The following is a 6,130-nucleotide window of genomic DNA, read 5'->3' as shown; positions in this document are numbered from 1 at the left end:
TTTTTTTTTTTTATAATTTAAACGGTGATGGGACTAAACACGGAGATATAAAAATCCTCGAACACAAAAACAGAGTCTTCGTATACAGACCTAACTTTGAGACAATATACCTTTGATAGCCATGCTTGAAAATTAGACAATGGGTGTTTTTAGTTTAATCATGAATCACCTGTACCACTGCAGAAAAAAAAAAAAAAATCCGGAAATGTAGGAGGGATGCCATGCCTTCGTTCAGTGCCTGCGTATTCATGGTATCCACAAGAATGTCTTTTGAATGTTAAAAGGAAACGTCAATAGGCCTATAAATTCAGTTGTCATGGAGTGACATGGATTAATAAAATAATTTGTATGAATATGATTTTACAGTACGACTTATGTGAAGTTGAAATACTATATTGTTTCTAACAATGAGAAAAAAATAAAATCATACACATCTGAGTAAGATTTGTAAGATTTTATTGACTCTATCGACCCCCTCTCGGGGTATGAGAGTACAAACATATTTACAATATATGAATACAAAAATATAAGTGATAATGTACATGTACGTGTGAAAATAACAGATATAAATAAATATGTTTACAAAACAAGGCGTAAAGGACGTTTAACTACTCTACCACTACGTGTACAAACATTCACATCTTGAGTTCTCAGTAAAAACAGCTTAAAAACTAAACTAATCTAAACTAGAAAAAAAAAAAAACACAGTAAATTCTACACAGACAAACCAAATGATTAGCTGGACCAGAGGTGATATTGAACGTTAGTGATCAGCACATTTGAACAGTATTACATCAATTGCCTATTACGGTATAGTTTTGTGATTTCTTTACCAGTCGAGGGACTCCCAATAGTGATAGCAACAAGTAATGATGATAATACTGATACAATAATGATGATAATGATAATAATGATAATAATAATAATAATAATAATAATAATAATAATAATAATAATAATAATAATAATAATAATAATAATAATAATAATAATGTTAAAAGTCATTATCGATGATGATATAGAAAAAATCACTAGGTCCTAAATGGTATTCAGTAATTCTTTGAATGTTGTTTCAGATGATGTCAAAATAAATGATATGTTTAACGCAGGTCATAACACAAAGTTTTTAGGTCTTTGGATTGATCGAGAATTATCATGGAAAACTCACAGTAATTTTGTTAGTAAAATTTTGTCCACCAAATATCGGAATTTTGAATAAGCTTAAACATTTTTTCCTACTTAAGGTATATTTTGGAGAGCATAGTATATTCTTCTCTAATATAACTATTATCTCTACACTTTAATTATGGGATTTTGGCGTGAGGAAATGCAATTGATTCATTATCAGATTCCTCTTTTTTGTATTCAAAAGCGTGCAATAAGAATCATAAACCACGCCGGATATTTAGCTCATCTTTTTTTTTAACCAAAACAGAATTCTGAAAATTCCAGACCCATTTCCTCATAATCTCGGAATTTTCATAGACTAACAACTAATGAATACCACCTGATTTATCCACATGTTCAGAAGAATTAAAATCGCTATTCGGACATTCATCACTATTATCCCACTCGCCAGAGTGACGCTTATCACCTTCCCCGTACTTACACTATTTTACAAAGAAAACAATTATCATGTTTACTGGACCCTCTGCGGATATGGAATGATCTCCCTCAAGATATTACTTCTTCCTTGCAACGCAAACTAAAACAGTTATTACTCAGTGGATACACCCTGACCAGGCTTTTAGCAACTTTTTTTTTTAGTCTTTTGTCTTCAAAACATTCTTTTTCAAACATGGCGAGATGTGGTTTGAGCAATACTTATGTATGTTTTGATTTTTGTACTGGTATAATTTTACTTGGTCAAGATATATCATCCGTTCTCCGTATAATTCCACGCCTATGAATTCGGGAACCTAATATATAGTTTTACAAGCGTTAACAGCTTTTATGTAGGCCCCATATATAATTATTTCTCTCATTTCCTTGTGGCACCTTCATTATTATCATGATATGACCATCAACATTTGCGTTCAGTGTATATATTTTTTTTTCTATGATCAAAAGACATGGTTGTATATATTTTGTATTCTTTGTTGTATTACGTCAATCATTTTGAAATTTCATCGAGAAAGTGGAAATATGAAAATAAATTTGAAATGAACTGAACCAAATGTAATTGCATAGCATCTTTCATAAACATAAGGATTGAGAGAATGCAGCAATATTAATAGAACACATCAGTGAAAGTTTGAGGAAAATTGGACAATCGATGCAAAAGTTATGAATTTTTAAAAAGTTTGTGTTGGAACCGCTGGATGAGGAGACTACTAAGGCTCGTGATGTCATATGAGTAGAACAGTATAAAGAAAATGTAAAGAAAATTCAACATATTTTCACTTTTTCGCATGATAAAAGAGCACCTGACTTGCCTCTTTCTAAAGGCAATGGGAATAATATTACCCATAATATATGTCAGTAACGAGTCAAGGGAATGTGTAGTTTTTTTTTTTTTTTCAAAAGATGAAATTTTGTGAAATTCTCTTTCTATTTTCTTTATATTGTGGTACGCATGTGCACGACATCATACACTGCAGTAGTCTTCTCATCCAGCGGTGACTGCACAAAAACTTCAAAAATTCATAACTTTTGAACGGATTGTCCGATTTTCCTCAAACTTTCAATGATGTGTTCTCCTAATATTGCTGCATTCTCTCAATCCTTATGTTAATGAAGGTGAACTTGTCCTTTAAGTTGTCTCCTGGACTCCATACCTTCCCAAAAATGTATGTTGCCCGCCCAAATTTGGGTGCCATCCTCGATCACCATTTACAGATTAAAAACAGACAATCAAAATGGCAGGTATTCATCAAAATCAGACCTAGAACAAGTAAATTATAGATTCAAACAATAAAGTTTTAGAGCCTTCGATGTCAATTAAGAAATCGATGATATTATTCACGATCACATAATATTTATCTGCAGTGCAATTACGGGTATATGACGTCATCATCTCACAAATATATTTTTCCCATTTTCAAAATTTGACATGAATCAATAAGAATATATCTTTTGCATCTTGTACATAGTAATCCAGCAACAATAATATAGTTACAGTTTATATTCCAAAGCCAGTTCGTAATTCCGAAAATAAAAAAGGGTTCCTTATTCCGAAGGTACATTATTCGAAAAGTTCGTTCAATCGAAAACAAAATAATCTTCGTTACAATAGCATGCGCTGTTTTTTCTTTATTTTTTTTTTCCATTTCGGATTAACAAACCGTTCGGAATAACGACGATCACTCACAATAACTTTGTATGTTGAATTGGATAAATTACTTCAATGGATAAGAGCAAATGAATTGTCAATCAAATATAAAAAAAAAACAACAACTAATGTATGATTTTTAGTAACTCTTTGGAAGATGTACCAAGGGAATGTCTATCTGAATGATACAGTTATTGAAGAAGTCTCTTCAATCAAATTTTTAGGTTTGATTATTGACCGTAAACTCACTTGGAATTTACATATTGATTCCATAAGCCGTATTATTTCAAGAAATAGAGGTGTTGTAAATAGAGTTAAATTTTGTTTACCCCAAAACGTTCCTTTAATGTTATATTCATCTTTGATTTTACCTTATTTGAATTATACTCGCCTGGGGAAACACACATTCTTCTCATTTGGAAAGATTACTTTTGTTACAGAAAAAAGCTCTTCGTATTATTTGCAATGAATCGTGGAGAAGTCACACTGATGTGTTATTTCATGAAAACAAAATCTTAAAGGTAAAGGATTTGTATTTTCTACACCTTGGACAATTCATGTACAAACTTACCAATAATTCTCTCCCATTTGTGTTTGAGTCCATGTTCACTAAAATAGATCTGTTCATCTTTATCCTACCCGGCAATCTCACTCATTTCATTTGCCATTGACTATAGGACTATTATGTTTGCTAAATCTATATTTTCTTTTACTGGCCCCAAATTTTGGAACTCTCTCGATAATAGTATGAAACAAGTTCCAAGTTTAAACACATTCACATTCAAACTGAAGAAGTTGTTCATAAATTCCTATATATAGTTGAATGAGCTATATTTTAGTTAGCCTTAATTTTGAGCTTTCTTTTTTATTCGTTATACTCATTCTTTTCTGTTATCTATTCCTTTCCTACATTATGTACATATTATATACCATGGTGATCCACCGCATCATGTGCCTCGCGTGTGCTGGGTATAGACCCTTCATCTCTTCTCCTTTCTCGCCTTTTTCCTGTCCTCTTGTCTCTTTCTGTTTCATCTTTCAAAATAATTTCCTCTTTTTCCTTCACTGTGTTTTGTTTCTCTCTCTCTATCTTTCTCTTTACAAGAGAGGTTGCTTGTGTTTGTCCGTCTGTTTGTTTGTTTGTTTGTATAGGTCTGTATGTGTTGTGCATCTTTTATATTATGTCTAGCTAATTGCTTTTTGATGTTAGTCTTTTTGTCCACGAGGAGACTGCAAAATACAAGCTTATAGCTTTTTAGCATGTCTCCTCCATTTCCTGCAAAGAGTAGTTTTAATTCAATTTTCATTTGCTTTTGTGATGCGTATATAGTATTGTTAACTTCACGTATTTTTCTTTGTTACTACATTGTATTGATGTTGTGTAATTTTGTGTATGAAAATGTTGTTGGAAATGAAATGAAATGAAAATGAAATGTATGTTATAAGGGGTGTGGGGTAAGCCAGCAAAATTGCCTCCTATAAGGTTTTTGGAATAGAAGCTAGTGAAACAATTGAAACATGGCGTGGTCATTATTGTGGTTAATGTCCCCGGAAATGTCCTGCGAAGAGAAGGCCACCCATGTTTTGCAGCATGCCCATCATCAGTATGCACATATTTCGGAGATCGAGCAAACACCAAGAAGCCCCACAACTCCTATTATTTCGGATCTTTTCTGGGGTTTGAAAGTAATCCTATTCGGAACCCTATTTCGGGATTATTTGGGAAAGATTAGATTGACAATTACCCGTGATCAAAAACATTTCTGTAAAAATACTAAAGGACCCCTTATGATTTTCAGGGATTGTTTTCCCGACTTGAACCTCTAAGATATACCCCTTTTTCCCAAAAAAAAAAAAAGAAAAAAAAAAGAAGAAACGAGCATTTACTCATTTACTCCCTGCGACAACTGATATTGCTCCCTTGATCTGCCTGCACGCAAGCCAAACATTAGGCCTATTCTACCCACAAACATAATCCTATTAACCATAATCCTATGAATCCTCACTTCTAACTTAAAGAACAAATCCACATTCATAGACGGATTGAGTGAATGCAGCAATATTAGTAGAACAAAATCAGTAAAAGTTTGAGAAAAATCGGACAATCCGTTCAAAAGACTTGAATTTTTGAAGTGTCTGCTCAGTCACTGCTGGATGACAAGACTACTTCAGCTATGTGTAGAACGATATAAAGAAAATATAAAGAAAAATCAACATATTTTCACTTTTCTCCTATAATAAAAGAACGCTTGAATTGCCTATTTCAGAAGGCATACAGGGGGCATACCCTTGACATAATACGTCATTGACAAGTATATAGAGGAAATGTGCTTTTTTTTTTCAAAAAATAAAACTTTGTGAAATTCTCTTTATATTTCCCTTATATCGTTCTACACATTGTGGCATGTCGTATTCTTATCATCCAGTTTACTGCGCAGATACTTAAAAAATCATAACTTTGGAACGGATTGTCCGATTTGCCCCAGACTCTCACTGATGAGTTTTACTATATAAATATTGCTGCATTCACTCAATCTGTGATAATTATGAAGGTGGACTTGTTCTTTGATCTAAATCCCTCCGTCATGCCAAACAAGTGAGCCTCAACCTTTTGCCCATGCAGTGGAGAAAATAACATCGCAGCAATCATCGCAGGAGCAAAAATGTCGTGAGGTGGTTAATTGGATAACATGATAGATTTAGACATAAAGTTGTTGTTGTTGTTTTTTTCTAATTGACATTCAAGTTGTAAGTTGCTTCGGATTCTTGATTGTTTGTTTGCATGCTTGTTTTTTCTCATTCATTGGTTCCCTGTTTTCGCTTCTGGTATAGGTTTTAGGGGCGGATCCAGGAATTCTG

The sequence above is a fragment of the Diadema setosum genome, chromosome 2 (assembly GCF_964275005.1).
Source record: "Diadema setosum chromosome 2, eeDiaSeto1, whole genome shotgun sequence".
Taxonomy (NCBI): Eukaryota; Metazoa; Echinodermata; class Echinoidea; order Diadematoida; family Diadematidae; genus Diadema; species Diadema setosum.
Note: the sequence above shows the minus strand (reverse complement) of the source record.